Genomic DNA, 23,319 nt, shown 5'->3' with positions numbered 1-23,319 from the left:
TGTTACTCACATTACCTTACCTGAATTGGAGCTTTATGCCCCAATGGTTGTCATCTGGCCTTCGTTCAGAGATAGACAGAGACTTCTGTGTTCTTGACTCAGTACACCCCAGGCACCTTTAGCCTTCTCTGCGTCCAGCATTTGGTTTCTTTTTAGAGTGTCAGCAGCTAAGTACCCAAGAAAGTAGCCCAATTTAAGTTGAGCTCAGTGAACTGGTTATCAGCAATTTACAGAGCAGTGAGCAAAACAGAAATCTAAGAGTATGTCTATACTGCACTGTAAGCCCAGTCGAGTCCACTTACCCTGTGTTAGAAAACCCAGAGCCTGAGCATCTATGTTGATTGTTAACCCTAAGTTAAGAACTTTTGAGCCTGGGCCTCTAGCATCCACACTGCAGCACACAGACTGAATCAAACCAGATGGTTTAGCACCCTCGCAAAATGTTGCTGCTCTAATCCATTGATCGTGGTGCACTGTGGGAACACTTGATTGTCCACCCTACATGTTAATGGAAGTTTGAACAGCCCACCAACACTTCCTGCCAGGCAGCCATTTTGGTCTGTGCAGTCCCAGCTCCCAGAGCCAGCAACGTGGAGGAGGCACCTTTTAAACAACTTCTTGTTTACGCTTTCACTCCTGTGTCAGGAAAAAGGCAGAGCTTCCATGAGACGCTGGTGGACATTTCAGCAGCATGTTCTGACCGACCAAGTCCAACATAGTGAGGGGTTACTGAAAACCGGATTCAGCGTATGTGGGGTTCTGCTAATCATAAAGGACCGGACACTTATCCCCAGGTCAATATGAGTCTCAGATCTTACCCAATAATCACACGGATGCCAATCCTTTAATAACTAAGACTATAGGTTTAATAATAAAGAATAAGAAAGAGGAGAGTTGCAAATAGTTAAAAGATAAATATGCAAACAAGTGACTTTTAGTGTTCACAGTTCAGGATCGCAGCAGTGATGCAATATACTGCTGGCTTGTGAAAGTCTTTCTGGAATCATCCCAACAGTCAGAATCCAAAGGCAGTTTAGATGTAAAGTCTGTTAGTCTTTCCAAGCATCTTCCAGGTTATTCCAAATAATTATTTGGAAGATCTCCATCTTACCACTTATACTTTACTCCATGTTCAAAGTTTAAGCAAATTAGAGATGGCAGGATCAGGCCCGGAGATTTCCTTTATAGCTCTGTAGCAAGCTGACAAGCCTCTTGATACAGCAGGACCTTCCCCCAAGGAAGAATAGGCAGTGCAGATTGTCCGTGGACAATTGCTTTGAAGCTAATCTATTTCCTATGCATACACAGGTAACCTAGTTGCATTCATTCATACAAGGGAATTAGCCATTATAGAATAGATAATTAAGCTGAATACAAGGTAGATAATATTAGTTTCCTGCAGTATCTAATATTTTTTTATTTTAAGATTAACTGAACCATCTGCATGCATAATATAAGGCAGTTACGACATGAAAGGGAATTAGCATTTACAAGCTAAGCTGGTTACACAGTTAAACTTCTAACAAGACAAAAGGTAAACAGAGACAAATACATTTAGCACCTACCCTTGATTTCTGTTACTACAAATAAATGAGTAAATGATTGCTGGTCTAGTACATCTCTTTGAAATTCACATATAAGTAGATTGTCTTGATTACATTTCAGTGCCTCTTGCTATGCTGTTATGGGTCATACCCAGGTTAACTGGTCTGTCAGTGTCAGACATGCACTTGGTGTGAGCAGAGGCATCCACAGGGCAGGGCTCAATTTGGAGGGCTGCATATTATACAATAATTATTCAATTATTATTATACATATGAAAAATTGCCCTGCCCAGCTGCTCATGGGGCATGATTGCATGGGTGACCCAGCCATGAAATTTTCCATGCTGTTTCTGGACTGCATCCAAGCTACTACTTAAGGGACTCAGGCTGTGGTGTGGGTGACGCAACAGAAGCTGGTACTCTTGCTGCCATTCATGGTATCAGCCACTTATACAGCATTTTCTGCTAAGTGCTGTCCTCCTCCCTTAGCCACCGTTCCTATTCCAGGAACTGTGAAGCAAGTGCCTTCTCCCATGCTGAAATCCGTTCTTCTAGCCATAGTCCCTCTGTTTCTGGTACTGGGCCTGCTTGTTGGCCCTGTCCAGAACTTCAACCATAAATTCATCACGGAAATGTTTCCTCTTGGAATGGTCTGTGAAGGTATTCTGGCCCAGGCTTCTGCTGCAATGTGGGTGAGCTGTGGAGATACAGTACCCAGTAGAGATGGAGGGGCCTGGAACAAGACAAGACACGGGTTATTGTCTCAAATAGCTCAGTGTAGAAGCACAGAAAAAAAAATCTTTGTGGAATTTCAATGACATCAAATGTTACTTTTCCAAACTGAACTTCAGCATATTGTGAGAGGGATGCTTCAGTCAACAGAAACTCTCAGGAAACAGTCTGAGTAGCTGCAGTGACGATAGTAAGTTAAAAATTCAAAGCTGTTTTTTGTTTTCTAAAAATTGCAGCACTACTTGGCACTTGTCCCCTGCCCCCAGCCCATCAGTGGCTGTGCTACAAAAGCTTTTTCTATCATTTCAGGCCTCTCTCATTTTGGAGGATATAACTGTTTTTGTGGTGCCCAATTGGCAAAGGGAGATGTTATTCCAAGCTGCTGGTTGGCAACCAAATATTCAAATGTATAGTGACTGAACAGCACATCTGTGAGTGGTGTGGGCTAGTCCGCTACTGAGATGGCCCTGGGAAATACGTCCCTCCCTGAAATGTGACTACTTCTCTGGAATTCTTGCCTCAGGAGAAGTTTGCAGCTATCAATACCCGGGATTGGGTCAGATTTCATGAGGGAATCAACAGGATGCTGCATTGGCTTCCACACGGCTTACCTTGTTATGGCTGCAAGCAAACTCACAGAACTTCAAAGTTTTCCTCCTCCCCATCCCCAACATATTTCTGGACAAAATTTCAATCCTTGGTCAAACTGGACAAATGATTTTGTCACCTATGGACTGCCTGGGCTACCTCTAGCTGAAATGGACTAGATACGTAAATGGAACACATTTCCGCTTCCCCCACCCCCAGTTCACTGTTTTCACGTGGCTCATTACACCGCTGAATGGTTATAGAGTAGTATACTTACAGGCATGGCAATGTAACATTATTAGTTTTAAGAAACAAGAAAGGTCATAGCAAAAATCTGTGCTTTCTAAGTAAATTCACTTTCAAAGTGTTTTTACTGTTTGCATTCCTGGTAATAATTTTAAACTCCCCATGGTGGGGATGCGGTGGGAGCCAAGCCACCAGGATATAATCTGTCATTAGCCAATACAAGAAGCCCCAGCTAGCAGTGTGTAACTGCTGCATTGGTTCATAGAGCGGAAATCCCTCCCATTACTGTATTAGAAAACATTAAAATGAATCCAGAAACTAACAGGGCTCAGAGGGTTCTGTCCCTTCTGTGACTTCTGCAGGCTCTGCAGTGGGCTGTTCCTTGTGGGAGACGGAGCATCAAACAGCTCCTCTTACTATGGCCCAGAACGTGCTGCTCCAAAGTCACCCCTGGAACAGGTTTCAGCAACAGGCACTTCGGTGTCTTCACTCAGTGCCTGAAGCTGGTTCCCATCAGTCCCCATGCTGGATTCTGGGGCCAGCAGGACACCACCCCAGCTGACCAGTTCATCATGCACCACCGTTGACTCCATGCTCAGCACAGTGCCCGTCACCCGGTCAAACTCCTCATAAAATAGGCATGAGGTCGGCGAGTTGCCCAAGGTGCGGGTCTGATCCCTGGTTTTCTTGTACTCAGTGTTGAGCCACTTAATCCAGTCCCTGAACTGGCCACCAGTCTGGTATATTTGCAGTGCTGCCAGCTGCTTTGCTATTTGCAGATATGTTTGGTCATTTTGGTCAACTCTGATACTTTTACTAAAGTCCACTTTTTTGCTGGCCATGCCAGATGCTTATCCAAATCTGTCTGGGCTCCTGTGACCATGAAGCAGCATGCTTTTCAAAAGACTACTTCTGATCATTCTCCATTGCAAACATAGAAGGCTCTCTGATGGGGGGGGGGTGTGTGGTCAGAAGACAATGGAAGGGTTAAACACTGACTCACCGAGCTGCTGCCATATGCCAAGGGAGGTTGCTTCCATTTACCTAGTGTCAAATGGAGATCTGGGTTAGGGAGGACAAAGGAAGTTGGCGTATGGTATTGTGGGATACTTTTTGTTGGACAGCCAGAACCTAAGTAAGCAGGGGGCTGTGTCTGCACTATAAAGCAATAGGGCTCTGAAAGCGAAGAGGGCTTTAAGTAACTGCTAATAGAAAAACCTCCACAGTAATGAATTACATGGACTTTCCAATCAGATCTAAAGTTCCAATTTTGTGCTTAAATAACCTTGGCAGTGTTAATTTAGGCCTCAATTCAGCAAAGCATTTAAGCACATGCTTATGTTCCATTGAAGTAATGGGATTTAAACACATTTCTAAAGTTTAGCGCATTTAAGTGTTTTACTGAATAGGGATCAGCTACAGAGTTGGAGTTTTAATGACCAAATCTCTCCCCTATTTCTATACTAGAGAGTTCTAGCATAGAAATGGCTTTCACTTTGTTCTCATTTCATATAAAATTGGGATCTGTTGGATGTATGTTCATAAGGTTGAATGTTTGGAACAGCCCATTCAAACAAATTCTTCTGAATAATCTACCTGATATATATAAAAATATGAAAAAGTTCCTAGGCTTTCCTTTTCAGATCTGAAAGGGATTAAAACCCCCTTACTATGTGAATCCCTTAACTGTTTGGGAATTCTTAGAGAGAGAAAGAGGGAAGATAGTGATTGCCCCCTGACATCTAAATTGCATATTAGGCCACTGACATACAGTGCAGGAGCAGCCAGGAGAAAAAAGTTATACCATTTTCTTAACCCATTTTAAATCTCTGCAGTACATTAATAGCATCATTTCCTCTCCTAATATGAACCATGGAGTGCGGGGGTGGGGGTGGGGGGGGGAGGAGCTGCTGCTTTAGTCATGTTCTTTTGAGTAATTCACCTACCACCTACATACTGGCAATCTCCACAGTTCCTGATTTAAAGTTCGGGGAAGCTTAGGGTTGTAGCCGGATAATTCACCTCCAAGTTGGAAACCCCTAATATCCCTAAGCTCTGTGGGAACTATTTAGGCACCTGAATAATAGATATAATATATTAGGTGTTTATTTTTTCTTTACAACAATATGATCAAGATTTAAAATCAAGGAGCAAAAAATCTTGATGGGATAAAAAGACACCCAGACTACACCCAGAATTTTTTCAGACCACTCTAAATTGTTCAGTCAGGTCTCATTGTCTGTTCCTGAAGGTGCCCCCCCACCATGTATTTTTTTAAAAAAGTCTGTATCTGAAAGAGGTTTGTCTTTGAACATGAGCATATGGATGCAACGTTCTGAGATTCTGGAAAAATGCAGCTTTAATTTAATAGATTGGCAAGCTATTCAAAAGCCAGTATTGTGCTTTCTTTAGGGTAATCCATCATCTTAAAAGGTAAGGTGTCTAAATGTGGCAATACCAAATCTGAATCCCAAACCCCTCATCCCCAATCCCCTTTGATTTTCCAACTTCAGAAAGTTTTCAGTGATTAGCAACTGCTAACTTCAGCTCTGCACAGAGACCCAAGTCCAATAAAGAAACATCCTTCTTGTTAGCCATGCTTAAAAATTCAGTCAAATGGCTGAAAGTGAGAAAGCTAAACTATATCCCAAAGTAGTTTACGAGAAAATAGTACTAACCTCTACTGGTGTCTGCAGAATACACAACAAGTTGCATGGCTACCTGAAAAAACTAGGCCTCTCAATAATCAGCCTAAATCCCTTTAAAATTAAGGTACAGAACAGATATATTTATTTTATATAAGTTAACATGGTGTGTTGCTGCAGTGATTGTAGGCATGTCAAAGAGAAAACAGCCAGGTATTAGGAGTAGAGGATCAACATTTTTTTTGGAAATTGTGACGGAAAAGGAAAAGGAATTGACTCATTTAACTTGTTTGCAATGTATTGATCATCAGCAAGGTTTTTGATTCTGCTTGTCATTCTCTGTTGTGAATATGGTCACAAAGTGTTTTTCCAATGAGTGTTTTAGTATTTTGCAGAAAAACATCAGTCTTTCATCAAGAATAAATTGGTATTTTTACACCTTGTCACGGGGCGCAGACTCACCCGGCAGGGCCTCCTGCTGTTCATCTCAGGGAATTAGCGTTCCAGCCACTGGAGCGCCCTCTTCAGGCCGGTGTCTCACCACCGCTGGCCCCTGTGTCCCTCCAGGACCCCGGTACCCTTGTCTTGGGTGCTGCCCCCTGGCAATACCCAACAGTTCTGGGTCTCCCCCTCCCAGGGGAACCCCCCACCCACTATCCCTACCTTGCCTCAGTCGTAGGCTCCTGCCAGTCACCAGCTAGCCCCTGCATCCTGGGGCAGACTGCAGTATGAGCCATTCATCACAGGCAAGGTTGGGTTGGGTTTGGACCTGGTGCCTCTGGTTACCCATGGGCTGCCCCCAGCAACTCCGGTATCTAATAGGCCTTACAGGCCTGCAGCCTGGTACTTTCCTAGGCCGGAGCTCCCCAGTTCCACTGGCCTTTCCCCAGCCCAGCTTCAAACTAGGTCCTGCTCGGCACCTTGCAGCCAGGCCCTTCCGAGGTCCCTTCCAACCCTGATATTCTATGACTCTCCCTGCAGAGAGACACTCTTCCTGGGCTTCTGGCTCACAGCCTTTATAGAGCCAGCTGGGCCCTGATTGAGGCATGGCCCCCAGCTGCCGCCACTTCCCCCAATCAGCTGGGGTTTTGCTTCCTTCCCCAGCCGCAGCCCTCTGCAGGGCTTTTCCAACCCCTGCAGGGCTGGAGGGGGTGCTCACCCCGCTACACACCTATTAAACAATGGAACAGAAAGGACCAATCATACAGTGGCAACTTCTCACTGAGTCTAATCTTCAGTGGATGTGCAAAAAATAATAAATCAAGTACATCTACAGTTAATTTTTTCTCATCAGAGTTGCACCAAATAGAGATCAGGGTGAAAGGAAGCTGAAAAATAACCATCTATTAGAATTACTATCTTAAGTGAAAGCTTCACGTAAGTAGTCAACAAACAGAACTGGAAAGGAAACAGACTTTTTTGTAGCTGGGTATCTATCACGGTTCTTCCAGCAGAAGTTTTCCACCTCTAATACTGGAACAGTAACATGGTATCTGGCAGTGAGAATGGAGCACCAATTTGCATCAGTTAGATTTTTAATCACCTGCTGATAATATACAAATAGTTTTCATCTCTGGCATACAGCAGCCGATTTAAATTTTTTAAATGTTATTACTTGTGCTCCCCCCATTGGAGAGCTGGGGAGAGGAAAATCTGATTATTAAAACATCCTCCAGCTATAACTTCTGATTAGCCTCAAAATGAAATTAATTGGATGGTCAGGTCTGATATGTGAGAGAGTTTTAGCAGGATTTTCTCATAGTACTCAATTTCAGCAAAGCTTTTGACACTCTCAGTAGCTGTACCTCCTGAGCAGCTCAGAATTGTGTGTCTCAAGTTTCATTTGTAATATGGGTAGGTTCTCAGTGGTGGCCTCGTGGGGAGAGAAGGTATTCATAACGAAGGGGTAGTATTTCAGAGGGACATTGTGGGAGGCTGGTATTCTGGGAGAGATGTTTCAGTCAGGGCCATTTACTCCTCCAACTGCTCTAAGTGGATGGTAACAATTTGTAAGAAACTAGAGTCAAGCTAATAACCTTAGAACTGCATGAAGCTCAGTAATAGTAGATATTGAGAATAAAGGTCATTTAAAAATGAAATGTTAACTCCTCATACAAAAACTCCACTGTTGGATGATTCTAAAAGTATGAAGGTAAGTCAAGAATATAGTATTTTCAAGAATCCCAAAGGAGGAGAATCTGAAGCGAAAAAAAAAAGTCAGTTGCAGAAAAGTTATGATGAGGGGAAAGAACAATGTAAGGCTCAATGAAGGCCAGGGTCACCCATGTCTAGGGTGGATGAGTGTAATCAATATGACCTATATTTGCTTGTAACATAAATTTGATAAGATTTGCTGAAACAAAACTTCCCATTGGGACCCACTCCAAAATAGATTTAGAAAGGATTACCAGAATTGGTTATGCAAATGTAATTTTTTTTTGCTCTTGGAAAAAGCACCTCTTTTAAGCCTTTTCCAACATGGATATAATTGTGGAGAAAAATGTGGGATTTGGGTCAAGTCCTCAGAAGTGCTGAATGGCCAAAGCTCCCACTGACTTCTTTGAACGTTGCAGGTACTCGGCAGTTAAGGTTTGGTCTTTTACTGTGAATGGAAATGGGTGGTGTATGAAATTCATGGTGTATGACAAGTAGTGAGGAGAGGCATAGAAGTAGCCTGAGTTTAGTACATTTTGGACTTGTTTTAGCAATTTGCCTTTATCTGTTGCTTAAATAACAAAACCATGAAAAAAAGTTTTTCTTGAGATTAAAACAATCCCCCATTAGGCTTATTAGACATATTTTGTCCTAAACCACTTTTATTCCTTTATCCTAATATTGGCATTTTCCTCTTGTGTAAACATTTGCTTTTGGCCTTGGTTTTGTTGGTTTGCCCATTTATTGTATGTCCTTGTCTAGATTCAGATTTGCCCTGGTTTAAGTAAAGATGTGATTTTAAACCAATTTAGTGATACAAAACCCTGTGCAGACTCATTTTATTTGATTTATACCTGGCCTATATTGGTCTTTATTCCTCACCGATTTAAGCTAATTCACCATAAACCAGTTTTAAACTGAATTAAATGAGGCCACACAGGCTTTTGTACCACATTAAATCAGTTTAAAAACTGGCTTAAAGTGCAATTTAAGCATACACAAGGCCATAGTGCTACTTGCCAAAAGGAATGCATGGCTACTCTAAACGCTGATTTTTTTTTCCTTTTCTATCTGATCTGAAATTCCTGCCATAAAATTGATAGGAGTGTAATTATATTTTTCCCTACAAAAATATCATTCCATAAGTGGAAAACAAGGAAAGGACAAAGGCTAATCTATATGTCCTTAATTTAATCTTCATTTGGAAATCTGATGTCTCGTGTTATTTCCTGCTTTTTCCTCCTTTTTTTGGATAGATTTTTCTACTTTCATTGCTTTGTTACTGAAAAGGGCTTTATTTATTATTTGTATTGCAGTAGTGTCTAGGGGGCAGGGCCCCATAGTAATAGGTGGTGTACAAACATATAAAAAAGGGCCATTTCCTGTCCAAAAGATCTTAGTCTCAGTAGAAGACTATGGATAATAAGTGGATATTAAAACAGACGGGTGAATGGGGAGCACAAGAAAACAATGAGCCTTGGCTTTCCTTTTACCGACAGTTGCATTGGTCTCTGCCTGCCCTTCATTCTTTGAAAGGATGAATTCCACTCACCTTTCCTCAGTGCTGCCTTCTCCCCTTGCTGCATCCTCTATCTTGCTGGGTCCTATCTAATCTATATGACCCCACCGTCACCAGAATATCAGAGTGCCACGTTACACTCTCTCTCTCTCTCTCTCTCCTCTTTTTTTTTTTTACCTGGGCTTGCTATCCATGTGGGGTGCTTCTCTTCCTACCAGGCGACTCCTGAATCTTCTTTTCATTTCTGTCCAGAGGATTTGGTTAACAGATGTGTGTACTTATTTTCACCCATCTAGCTCTGCTTTTGGCTGCAGAGGAATAGCAATTTGTATATTTCTGAGTTGAATACTCTTCATGGGTAAATTATTTGGATAGACAAGAGGACAGGAAGTTACTTGTAGTAATTCAGCTAAACGATTGGATATGCATCTTTATTAACTTTCAGTATCATGACTGGTGTTTTATAGTCATTTACAAACACTGTGGTTCATTTGTGAAGTCAAATCTTGACTTTTTAGCATGAGACAATAAAGATGAAGTAATCTGTTGGTATTCATGCACAACAGGAAGTAACATTTAAAACAGTGCATGGCAATAGGAGTGTGACATTTGAGAGCATATGACTGATGGTCATGTGAGATGCAAAGGGATTTGAAGCCATGCTGATCATGTCAATTCCTACCCAAATCGCTGGAGAGCCTTTTGGGGGAATACCAACAGAAACAGACAAGATGTATATGTAACTGAGAGCTAGTTAAAGCTGTGTTACATTTCTCCTTCTCAGGTTGCTAAGCCTAGGTTATCATCAGTTGCATAACCTACATCTGTTATCTCGTTATCTCTCTCTCTCTCCTCTCTCTTTAAATTGAGTTCTGGGACCTGAACACCCACACCCTTCCATTTGAAATAAATGAAAATTAGGCCTCTAGTGCTAATATTAAAGGGCACACAATCACTCTCTTACCTCTACTGCCTGTTGCTATTTTTGAGCAGCATACCAAACTCTTGGTTCATTAGGAACCCTGGAGTTTGCAGGCGAAAAGAAAATTGTACTGAACAAACGAAAACTTGAAGAAATTACTCCTTTTGTTTTGGGGAATTACTCGATCTCAACAGAAGGGAGAAGAAAATCTTCTCCATGTCTGGATTTGTCATAGCTATAGATTATATAGATATAGGGAAGAGAAAGAGAGAGATTTTGCATATACATTGTTGCTTGTACACACCTCTCTCTAGCAAACCTTATGCTCCTTTTTTATCTCAAGCTCCATTCCCTCACACATGCACCTGGAAACTAATTGCAGTGTCCTTTTATTTACACAGTAATTCCCTCTAGTGGAGAAGAACACCAGTTAGGGCTAAATAGGTATTTCTTCATTCTGGGCCATTATTCTAATCTTTTGGACATAAATGAGTGTATCTCTGACTGCTTCATGAATTCAGAAGTACATATGCTTGATAGTCTTATACTGGAAATACATAGCAGATTAATGATGAAGGGGTTGAATATTTAGGATCATGCCAAAGACTAGCAGTTTCAGATATGCTCATGGAAATGATTCAAGCAGGTTGAATCCTGCAAAATAACATTCACCTGAATTCCATACTGCTGAGTGATTAGACCAAATTGATGCCCCCTCTTGCAATTTGATTCGTGAAGGGGATCGTCATACAAATACATAAATTTACATCCAAACAAGGACACTTGCTAATGAACAATGTGTTTGTTCTTTTTCTATTTCAGAATTTATGAAAACAGAAGACATTCCTTGTGAAGTAGTTAACCAATCAGTCACCACAGGTCACTGGCAACAAACCACAAATAGATAAAATGGGCTAGTTCACACAATCAAGAAAAAAAATCTCTGCAATTTTCTGACTTTATTGGGCGAAATCCTGCAGGCCCTCTGCACACAGTACTCCCAGTAAAGTCGATAAGAATTCTACAGGCAGGGGCCTTGAAATCTCAATACCATACATCAAGCCATATATATATGCTGAACTTCCCCTACATCTCTGGCCAGTTGATGTGCTCGGGGTGGTGGGGTTCCAGGCCAAAACCCTACCCACTTTAAAGTTGCTTCCTCCTACATCAGCACTACCCTCACACGGTGCTTGTGCTCAGGGGAGTGCTGGAATCAGATTTTGTCCATCTTCTGTATGGGGTGTGTAAAGGAAGGAGGCTTCTTGTACTCTTTCCCACCATTAGGTACCTAGTCAGGGCTGGGCACAGTCTTGCTCTGAGCACACAAAGATCTATTCTTTTCCCAGTGAAAATCCAAGGAAAATCTCAAAGGCATGGAATTTCCCCTAGAAAATGTTTATTTTTTCAGATAGACCATTCTATTTTCTTCTCAGACGGGAGATGAAAGAGAGAGCAGACAATCCATCTGGATTTTTGGGTAGGGAAACCCTCACCCACTAGGCTATTAAATAAGACTCTAGATCTTTTCTGGATAGATTTTTCATACAGCAGTCTCTTCAACTTCTCTAATTCATCTTCTCTTCAGACAACACCTGTCACTTCTTTAGTTGCTGCTCTGAGCCTTTCCCCAAGTCTTTTCGGCTTCTCAGGGCATCTTCCTTCCTCACCACTCAATAAATATCCTTGATCTCCCATTTAACCATTATTGGCCTTCCCAGTTCCCCTCCATTACAAGTTACCTTTGGAGTTCAGCAGCCAGTGCTAATTGTTTCTTGGATGTCACATTCTTAGTGCATATCAGGATTAATCATATTTTTATGGTAAACTACATATCACTGCTTTAAATAGCAGTGACCAAGCTCTTTGATTGAAAAGTGCTTTTTATCACCACAGCTTCTCCGATTAAAATACTATTTGCTGTCCATAACTTACGGCCTTATTTAAAAGCTAAATATTGTTGGATATTTAAAAGGACATTGGAGGTATTTTAGATTCTGCATTTAGATTCTGCATTTTCTAAACTCAAATTTTCAGTTTTTCTATATTTCCTCAGCAAAAATATTTGTTTTTAATTTAAATGTATTTAAATTGGAAGCATTGTGGGGAAAGACAAATCCTAGGCAGCCATGTCCTTCCATCAATACATTTTCAAAGCATTGTGCAGCTAAATCCCTAAACAATTCCCACTGGTGCTAATCGGAGTCACATAGCTAAATTTCTGATTGTTGTCTTAAACATGTCTTCATTAGGATCTCCTCCTCTCCATCCCTGGGCCAAGAAATCAAATCTGAAACATACAACAATTAAAGAAAGGAAATGTAGTTAATGCAAGCACTGTCTCTTTTCCTGACCTTGTAGCACCCAATTAACAAAGCACTTGTGGTATATAAGATCATTTGCTTAGTGGGTGTGGGGTAGCATGCATTGTGTTGGGATATGTAATAAGACAAGGTAAGGATGTTATGGAAGTATCCGAGATCAATCTCTGGATTTATTTTCTTGAAGCCTGTAATTATGTCAACTGTTAATACTGTGTTAGTCTAACTTGAATATCGCTGTCTCACTTTTGTGCTGGCAGATTTTGGGATCAAGTTATATACTAGAATGTAGAGCTCATGGGTAAATGTCCACATTGCAGTAGTTGCATGCTGAACTGTTAAACATCATGTCCTTACCATAATATATGTAGCCAAGGTCTCATTTCTGTGTATGTCTGGTGAGCATACAGGAGAAATGTAACGATCCCATGACATGTTTGGAAAGAACAGATGATACTTCCAGTGTCTTATTCACTATAACTTCTCTCAAGAAAACATAAGCTGATGCCCAAAGCCACAGAGACAAAGGAACTGCCAGGATCAGACCCAAGTTCCATCTATTCTAGTATCCTGTCTCCATCAATGGATGGAGTCAGATGCTTCAGAGGACGGTGTAAGAACTCCACCATACGCACATGTGGAATAATTCATTCTCCACATTAGCTCTTACTTTGGTCTCTACTAGATATACATTGGCTTAAAACCCAAACCATATGGTTTCATATCCCACAGACAGAATTGTTGCCATTAATTATAACTATGGATATCCTTGCTCTCCGTAGAAATGTCCAGCCCCTTTTGAATCTTGCTCAACATCTTCTGTGCCAGAGAGGTCCACAATCTAATTGCACATTGTGTAAAAAAGTATTTCCTTTGTCAGTTTTGAGTTTTCCACCTTTTAATTGCATTGAATGTTTCCTTGTCTTCATGTAATGAGTAGACCTGGGTGAAATGCAGCCACCAAACCAAAAAATCAATTATTCACTCTCCTCTACTTATGACTCAATATGTGAGCTCTTGAGGAGTACACAATGAATGACAATTTTCCTAACATGGACAAGCCGACACTGGCACTTCCTTGTTTAAACTGCTTAATTAGAGCTTCCGCCCTCCTGAGACCCCAGTTGCTTAAACATGTTCCTGCCCCAGAGCACACCTGGCTGTGGGAGCTCAGGGTTCTAGGTAAAGCTTCTGGGAACAATGTGGCTGTAAAGTAAGGAACACTGACCCAGCAAAGGAATTTCTAATACAGACACACTTTACTCTTAAAAAGCACAAAAGTTACAGATTTATGGAAAACAACATAAAGTTTTGAACATAGTCCCTCTAACCTGATCTCATCCTCTCTGTGAGACCTGGCTCTGATCAGCATCCTTAGATAAGGCAGAGTCCCTCCTGCCTTCTTCTCCCCTACCCCCAGTATGTGGCTGTGACAATCAGCATGAAGCACCTAGAATAGACTGGCCTTCTCAAAATTAGGCTGATTTTCAACACCAGCTGGATGTCTTAACCCAACATAGAGTGAAGGTCTCAGTAAAGAGTACAACCACAAAATGGTACTCACAAAACAAAATAGAGTTTACAGTTTGACCCAAACATACTCCCTCCCAATCTGTCACAATCATTAATATTTTTTTAAAACAGCAACTTGAACTGAATATGCATGTATTTATACCAGGAAAGCTATAATCTGTTAATTGTAGCCATTAAAATAAAACTTTACCATTTGAAAGATGCTATATAACTTCATACAGGTAATTGGAGTTACAAAATTTTCTGGATTTTTACATGAGAGATATGTTATGCCCAGCCAGATGGAATAATTTTGCAATAGGTGGAATTCTATAGCTAAATGCCTCACTTAACAGATTGTAAGAATCTTGTGTATATTCCAGTGTAAAATCTACATTAAAATGGAGTTAAGATTGGTACATAACAGTAAGGGAAAAATTATTACAGAGATGTTGCAATTATCCCCAAAACAAGCTTTGAAAATCCAGTAAATTCAGAGGTAAGGCTAAATTTAAAAAATATATTAAAGTATGGAAAAACAGTGAAAGTACCCAAACACCCTGGACTCTGGCATGCAATAAGCATACAATTAAAATAATTGTAAATGTATTTGTGGTTTCCGATTACATTAAATAGATTTTTAAAAACCCATTTGATATTTGTTCACCTCATGATGTCATGAGAAAGCAGAGTTAAGTACTGCACATTACAGGTGAGTTCTCAGAAGAAAAACAAGATTTATTGAGATAAACAAAATCTTGGTTCGTTATTTATCCTTTTAATCTTTGTTATAAGAAAACCAACAGCTTTTTAAATGAAAGAGAAATATATGAAGAGACACCATACTTTGCAATCTTGAGCGACTATGGGGTAGCTATGTAAGGGGACGCCATGATCCTGTTTTCTTTGCACTGTAGTTTTAAACGTTAGGAGCCTATTTATTTAGCTTCCATCACTGCAGTATCTAAGCCTAACCCAAGTTTTCAACAAGAGAGGGATTGTGATGCCATGCAGGGAGTAGGAAGGTATAAGGTGTCCCATTTCTGTTCTGCCTGGGCTATCCACATTGTAGTTACAGAGGGGGTGAGAGAGTAGCTTTAGTAGGGCTTGTACTAGTTCTCCTGCACAGGTGTGGCAGGGAATGGTTGGAGCCTAGACCCACCCAATAGTCTGGCCAGCAGAACTGAGCCAGCATGGGGGTAAAACCAGTAGCCATTTATTCAACTCCTCATCCTGAATACAGCAAGGGGGAACCAAGGAATGAATTACGAGTCTACTCCAAGGTGCTGCCCCATACACAAAGCAGACTAAGGTGACAATCTACTTCAAGAACACCAAAGCAAATTTTTTATTTCCCACAGGGAAAGTCTACAGATCCATTCTAGTGTACCTGGGGCTGAGTAGCCCAGTTGGGTATAGTGGCTTACAATGGGAGCTGGTGCTGGGTAGACCAGCTGGGGTAGGGCATAGCAGCCTGCCCCGGGACCTGGGGCCAGGTAGTCTGGGCATTTTTGGACCCTTTCCTGCCAGCTTTGCTATTGATTGCCTGTATAATGTAGCTGCCAGGGAGGCCTGTCCCAATATGGTGTCATGGAAGCTACTGTTGCTCTAAGCAAGGGCCTGGTAGATCCTGCCTGCAGCTACTTGAAGCAGAATGAGCTGGCTGGATCTTCAGGAGCATGGCCACTTCCAGCCTCTCTTGACAGACAGGTCTGGTTCTGCCTTCAGAGAACTGTGACAAGAGGAATGACCAATTGTAATGGATCTGTGGACTTTCGTTGATAGAAAAAGTAGTTTTTGGGTAAATCAAGATACATCTTCCTATTTCAGGATGTGTGGTGGCTTCATTTTTAAATATGAGTTGAAATAATCAAGTGTGGATATTGCAAACACATGGATCACAGTGGCCAGGTCTGTGTTTGATAGGAAGGAGCACAATATTCTGTCCAGGCACAGATGGAAGTGGGCATTTTTTTACCACCATGTCTCTTTTGAGTATTCGGTTGTTTTGAAGAATCCAGAAAGGATTGCAAGGCTGTGGACCAGTCTAACAATCGGTGGGAAGATGCCCGCAGCTGTAGAAGATGATACATCAATGGTGATAGAGGAGTCAAGTTCTCCAAAATGCTCTTTTATCTTGTATCACTTCTGTCTTGCCTGGGTTCAGCTTTAGTCAGCTGTTCTTAATCCAGATGATAATTTTTGACTAGACACTGAATTACATGGGTAATGATGCTGTTCATATTTTGGGCAGAGAAGGAGGACCTGAGGCATTTCAGGATGATTGTTTTTATCCTTGCAGCTTTATGGAGGTGGGACAGCAGGATGAGTGAGTGTGCTTCCTGTATGTATGAACAGGGAAAGGTCGTCCACCGAAGCAACAAGTTCTGTTGGTCCTATATGTTGTCCTGAAGGTTGACTGACAGGGAAATAGGATACCGGCAGGTGGTTTTGAGCCCTTTTTTTTTTGCCAGCTAATTGATTTGCTTGCTTAGAAAACTAAATTTAGACACCGAGCAGCGGCTCATGAGGTCTCTAACATTGAGCAATGTCGTCTTTTTAGTTTTGGTTTGAGTATTGTGTTTTAGGGTGTGTGGTAGATTACCCTCATCAAATGAGGTGTGGGCAATGGCTGTCAATAGGACTCCCACATTTTTTGTATTCTCTTTGACCACCCTGGAAGTACAAGGAACAGTGTTGTACATGGTGACACTGATTGCTGTCATTCCTTCCCTGACTAGGGTGACAACATTTCCCTATGCTGAATATGGGACACCTGGTAAAATTACTTCCATTCGAGCAAGTTCAACAGCAATCAATCAGACCTATGCAGTACAAATGTTCAAATTAACGTCAAGTTGACTGAGCCCCCATTAAAAATAAATACTGGCCAGAGCCCAACCAGAGAGGTGGCTGAGCAGGGGAAGGTGCCTAGGAGACAGAGAAGCCCCGCACTCCCTGGAGGCAGGATCCAGGGCGGTGGGGAGAGGCAGGAGAAGAGGGTGCTAAGCCCCTGCCCGGGGGGCTGCTGTGGAGCCTGTAGGTTCAGGGTGGGAACAGGCTGGAAATCGCCTCCCTGACCCACTCCAGAGCTTAGCTGAGGGGCAGAGCGGCTTCCCCATGCCAGCGCTGTGCAGGGCTTTGGCACATGCAGGGCTCGGCTCCTCTTGGCCAATACCCCAGGCTGGAGGGTCTTCAGCTTTCCTGGCATGCCAGCCCAACCAGAGGCAGTGGGGGAAGGAAGGAGCCTGTCCACCAGGCTGTTGGTGAGCTGAGCGCTCCAACCAGGGGCTGGTTCTCCTCACAGCGCTGGGAGTGGGACACGTCCTTCCGGGGGGGGGGGAGAGGGGGGCGGGATATGGAGGAGCATCAGGGCTGGGGAGGGTAAAGGGGGCAAAGCAGGGAGAAGACAGCGAGATGGGGAGCACATGAAGGGCTGATGGGTGGGCAGCAGAGGTAACATGTAGTCACCTAGCACTTGCCCGCACTCTCTGGCTGCTGCAGTGCGGAGCCAGCACCAGCTGGAAACGGGATGGGGGCAGGGCCCTGCTGGCTGAGAGCTAGCACACAGTGGGGAGCTGCGCTGACAGACTGGCAGGGGGAGCAGCCTGGCCCTGCAGCTTCATCTCACCACCAGCCTTGCACCCGCACCCTCATCATTGGCTACTGAACCTCCGCCCCCACTCACCACTGGACCTGTTCTGGACCTGTGAGGAGGCAGTCTGGGTTTACAAAACAATTTATGGCCCAGAAAAGTTACACCTGAACATGCTTCCTCTGTGACAGAAGATAAGTAGGCTTTTTGCTTGACTTCTAGGTAGGTAGTATGGTGAAGCAATTCTCTTTTTCATGGAGATTCTACATTAGTTTCTTTCTTTGTCATTTTCCTTAATCAAAGTAAGTCATCTAAAACTAAAGATACATGTTAAATTCTCTGTGCATGAAAAACACAACAGATACGTTCTGTGCCATGGACTGCAGATATGTGCATCCCCCCTTTCCAAAAAGGGGAACAAAATGTCACCTAAAGGTGAATTGAGTCGGTGACCGTATGGGACATCACAGTTGTCGTGCTGAGGTACTTGGAACTTACGGCACCAACCCACACTGTAGAGTTCCTGCTCGTGAGAGAGAGCAACAATAGATAGACTTGTTTCATGGTATAATTTACAGCCATTTTGGTTCTAGTTTATGTCAAATCACTAAAAATACAGTCGTCACCCATATCAATGTACCCATAACTACATGTATGAATACATGAAATTGGAGGAAATCTGTGTATCTCAGGCAATTCTGTGTGATAGCTGTAGGAAGTGCTTGACTTTTTTAATATGGGTCACTATAAATCACTCTTTATTTTATTTGTGAAAAGCACATTGTGTTCATATGATACTGTCTGCCTCTTTAAGAGGACAAAGGAACGGATGAATTCAGCACAAGAGATGGGAAGGTGGGATTGAGTAGGAAACAAAAGTATTAATTAAAATAACGTAAAACAGATCTCAGAGTGAGAGGAACAAATAATGTGCTCACTGCAACTGTATGTGGTGGGTCCTTTGTCCAGCTTGCCAAAAGAAAAGGCTCCCTCAGCATTTGGAGATGGAGGGGAAAGAAAGGGATGAGTTACTTGGATGGGGCAAGGCAGAATAGGAAGGGCAGCTCTCCCAAATCAGTGGAAGTGATTAAAGAATAATGACAACCTGCATGGTACAATTTATTTATTGCTGGGTTCTTCCTAGGGTGACCAGATAGCAAATGTGAAAATTTGGGGGGGGGCAGGGTAATAGGTTGCCTATATAAGACAAAGCCCCTAACAGTGGGATGTCTGGTCACCAGAGTTCTTCCAGATATTTTAGGTGAATAAAGTTGTGGCCTAATAGAATGCCATCCATTGCCTCCTGGCTTACTTCCGGCAGGGCCGAACAATGGCAGGTTTGAAAACTATTTTTAAACTGTTTTTAACATAAATATGTACAGAAAATACACTATTTAAAAATAAAGGACAGTAAACCAGTATTTTATATGCATTCTATTTACAAATAATTAAATGAAAGTAAGCACATTTTAAATGTTTGTGTGCAGTATTCATAAATACTGTGTAAAATTATGTATAACTGAATGACATTTAGGAGGATTGGGCAGTTTTTCTGATATTAAAAAAAAAACTGAGGATTTAGTCTTGCAGCAATGCATGTAAAGAGGTGTAATTTTTTAGACATAAAATTTAAAATGGAAATGCATAGTTTCCTCCTTTTTAATATTTTACTAGAATTAATAGCCCTTTAACTACATTTATTTATTTTGTCCAAGAAAACCTGTTTCACAGTCATTGTAGTGTATATAAAAAAGTTGATATTCTCTCTGGATATACATGGCTGGCTGATTTAGTAAAAGACATAATGATGGAAATCCTTTGATATATTTTACTCCCTGGCTTACTTTCTCTCTCTCAATCGGTGTTATACTGCTACCATCACAATAGTATGTGAATTCCTTCCACATAAAATCAATAGGAATAGTGAAATCCTCAGTGAAGTTCATAGATCCTCTGGCACTTTTCCCTTTTCAGGATACAGGGGATATATAACAATGGAATACAGGTTTATAGCAGTTATTAAAAATGGAAAAGACCTATTCAACCATTGTGTCAAACTCCTTGTAAAAGCCAGGATGTAAGCACCTACATCATATTTAGACACGAGACCCCATAATTCTCATTCACTACAACAGCTGTAGGGGCTTCCAAGCACCCCTAAAAATCAGGACATTTGCTTATTTAGGTACTTAATGTTCCAATCCTGCAATTAGCTCCAGAGGTATAGGAGTCCTCGAGCATGGAGCTCATTACAGGAACAGGGCTTAGAGATGGATGTAGCTGCCTAACTTTAGGAAGCTAAGTCTGAACATTTTGGTTATTGTTCCCATATATCAAATATATATTCCAGATGATTAAAATGGACAGAGCTTTAGTATGTGTGTGCAAGGAAACATCATTAATTGTTGTAGTTTGGACTGTGGGAGTGCTTAGAGGCCTTGGTCAGGGACTGGGGTCTATTGTGCTAGGTGCTGTACAAACACATATCAAAAAGACCTTATCTCACCCAAATAGCTTACAATTTAAGTATATTGCAAGAGACGAAAACTGACTGCAACAAAGGGATGCAAGAGGCAAGCAAAAGGTGCAGTTGAGAATATTATGATCAGTGCATCAAGCAATAGCCACAAGTAGTAACATTTAAGTTGTAAACAGGGGAATGACATATTTTATGCATATCTTCTAGGGGGGAAGTAATTTGGCTCTAGATATAATTGTTTATATTGTCCAATGCTTTTCTAATTGTCGGTTGCTTTTTTACTATACGTCTATTCCTTCAATCTCTGATGTACACATTGATTATTTTGGTAAAGTTTCTTTCTTAATCTAAAATTTCCTTTTATAGTTCTGATTTGAGAACTTATTTATGCATGTAACTGAAAGAAGAATTTGTCATGTTCAATACTACAAAAGAAAAACATACGTGATTATAAACTCACTTTTAGTGTTATTTTTTCCCTCTGGTGGTTTTGATTTTGTTGATGTATAAATACTAGATTTCAGATATACTCCTCTAAAAGAAACTTTAAATTAGTGGAAATATACTTTACATCTTTTTTTCCCCTTAAATCAAGACCACTTTGAGGTTCTGAAGAGTTGATATATAGGGGGGAGGGATAGCTCAGTGGTTTGAGCATTGGCCTGCTAAACCCAGGGTTGTGAGTTCAATCCTTGAGGGGGCCATTTAGGGATCTGGGCAAAAATTGGGGATTGGTCCTGCTTTGAGCAGGGGGTTGGACTAGATGACCTCCTGAGGTCCCTTCCAACCCTGATATTCTATGATTCTATAATATCTTAAAATAGATGCACATGATTGTTCTGCTATCCACAGGAGTACCTTGCAAGGATGCGCCATATGATGTCATAGCCTAGACATCATCCTAAACTGAGTGGACAAATTAATAGTTTGCTTGGAGATCTAGAGCCACTGGAGTTTGAATCCTGGATAGATAAAAGTATAAAGAAGACCCCCAACTGATTATTGCCTGATTATTGGTTTGACTAGAGAAATATGCATCAGTTAATGTAGTTGTAGCTATTCATATTTTTAAAAATATCTTTTATTTTTAGCTTTTGAAACTATTACTTTATAGAACAAGTAGCAATTTCTCATGGGATTTTACCATTTGATATAGCTAATGTTCTTTCCGTGCTGTTGTTTACTTTTTAAAAAATAAATTCTAATAACGTATTTTACACAGCATTAATGCTTAGAATACCAACACGACACAGGAGTTAAGTACAACACTGGGAAACAAGCATTGTATCTGCAAGGAACTTTTGTTCTCAACATTTTAAAATGGGCACATGATACCTAAATACTTCTTATTCTTCTGTAATATTATTGTATGTAGTATGAAATAGTTATTTTAAATCAAGGCCTGTCAAACACATACTGAAAAGTTTTCAACTTCCCTGAAGAACTAAACAATCTTTTCTCATTATCTGGAGCATTATCTGTACCAAATGTAGGGAGCAATCAGAGTGCCTATGTAATGTTATCTAGCTATTTAAGGAAAAATAGAGACATTTAAAAGGGCAGCTACCACACAAATAAATAGACAAGTTTTATAGGAAGAAAATGAGTACTTGTGGCACCTTAGAGACTAACAAATTTATTTGAACATAAGCTTTTGTGAGCTACAGCTCACTTTCATTATTTATACTTAATATACAATAAGGTATATAGTAACTGTGCAGTTATTGTAGGAGTGCTTTTTGTGATGAAAGCACTACAAAAATCAATGCACACTGCATTTATCATACTGAAGGAATTATCTTTCCATTGGTGACATTTTTCTTTAAAAAAACAATTGAAACTCAAAGCTGCATTAAGCCTGCATTTTCAGACTTGGAAAGCATGCGATCGTAATGAGATGGAAAAGAACTATGCTAACATAGAGCCCCACCTTTCTTAGGCAAGGTACGATCCCCCAATATAGATCAGTTATTAAAATATGAAATAATGTTTAAAATATAAAACTGAAGTGCAGGTTTTTGTTAATTAGTGTTTTCAGCATCACTGGGTGTCCACACTCTAAGCATCCACAAACTTAGAATGATCTATAACTGCAAAGGCAAAACTTGGAGAATGAGGGCACCAACTGTAAAACAATTTTCTTCCCACTACTAGCGAATCATTAAAAATGCAGGTTTACTTTACTTTCAAATTCAGTGTACTTACATATTTTTGTAAGCCGTCTACTCGGAAATTTTATAAATAGGAAATCAACATCACCCTGAAAAACCAAACAACTTCTCCTTCTTGTCGCCATATGCTGCATGTTTTCCCCCTAGATTTTTGTATACTCTGTATGCTGGAGAATGGTTTCTTTTCTTTTCATGTTGCTCTGTCGGCAGTCATAACAGCTATTCTCTTCATGAATATGTAAATCCATGCATAAAATCACAAAAATTAGCATGGCAGTTCCCACAATAGAACTTGCTCAATTATGTCCATCTAATACATGAAAAGTGATGATTTAATCTTTTGAATCTATGAGTGGTTTCAGGTATTTATTACAAGAGATGCTATAATTACAGAATGCCCAAATACACAAGCTAGATGCATGCACATGCTGGATGATCACCACGCTTTTAATAAGAACTTGGCATCTGATGTGTGGCTATGATGGAGTGCGTGCAGAATCACTTACAGGCTCTTACTGTGATGTTTGGTGACAGGAGGAAAAATGCCCTAGGTCTGTAATACAATTTCATTTCTAGACTGAGATTTGTTTGGATTTGAAGATATATTTTTTATTTCTTAGTAACTGACTAAAAAATGTTGGATAGATAAATAAGAGGAGGCGGTGATCGTATTCACTGTGTGTTCTTAACTCATGTAGTATGTTGGGAACGAGTTGGGGGAGAAAAAAACAATTGATGCATTTTATTATTTAAATAAGCAGGCGTGCCCATGCATATTTATATGACGTGCATACCTATGCGCCGCTCTGTGAATAGTGGCACTGCGGCTTGAATGTAGTAATTAGGATGATGTAATTATAATAAAACAAAGGAAGCCTTCGTTGATAATTT

The 23,319-nt window shown here is 40.9% G+C and overlaps 1 long non-coding RNA gene across 1 annotated transcript; it reads right to left on the bottom strand.

Annotated features, from left to right (window-relative positions):
* Nucleotides 1–843: 843 nt before the first annotated feature.
* On the bottom strand, nt 844–22,950 carry LOC125644493 (uncharacterized). Its single transcript, XR_007359031.2, has 2 exons — nt 22,463–22,950; nt 844–2,277 (listed from the first exon to the last, which is right to left on the bottom strand). It is a non-coding gene; the product is annotated as an uncharacterized LOC125644493 (long non-coding RNA).
* Between the last annotated feature and the right edge of the window lie 369 nt (nt 22,951–23,319).

The sequence above is a fragment of the Caretta caretta genome, chromosome 1 (genome assembly GCF_965140235.1).
Source record: "Caretta caretta isolate rCarCar2 chromosome 1, rCarCar1.hap1, whole genome shotgun sequence".
In the NCBI taxonomy this organism is placed as follows: Eukaryota; Metazoa; Chordata; order Testudines; family Cheloniidae; genus Caretta; species Caretta caretta.
This window is presented reverse-complemented; position numbering and strand designations above follow the sequence as displayed.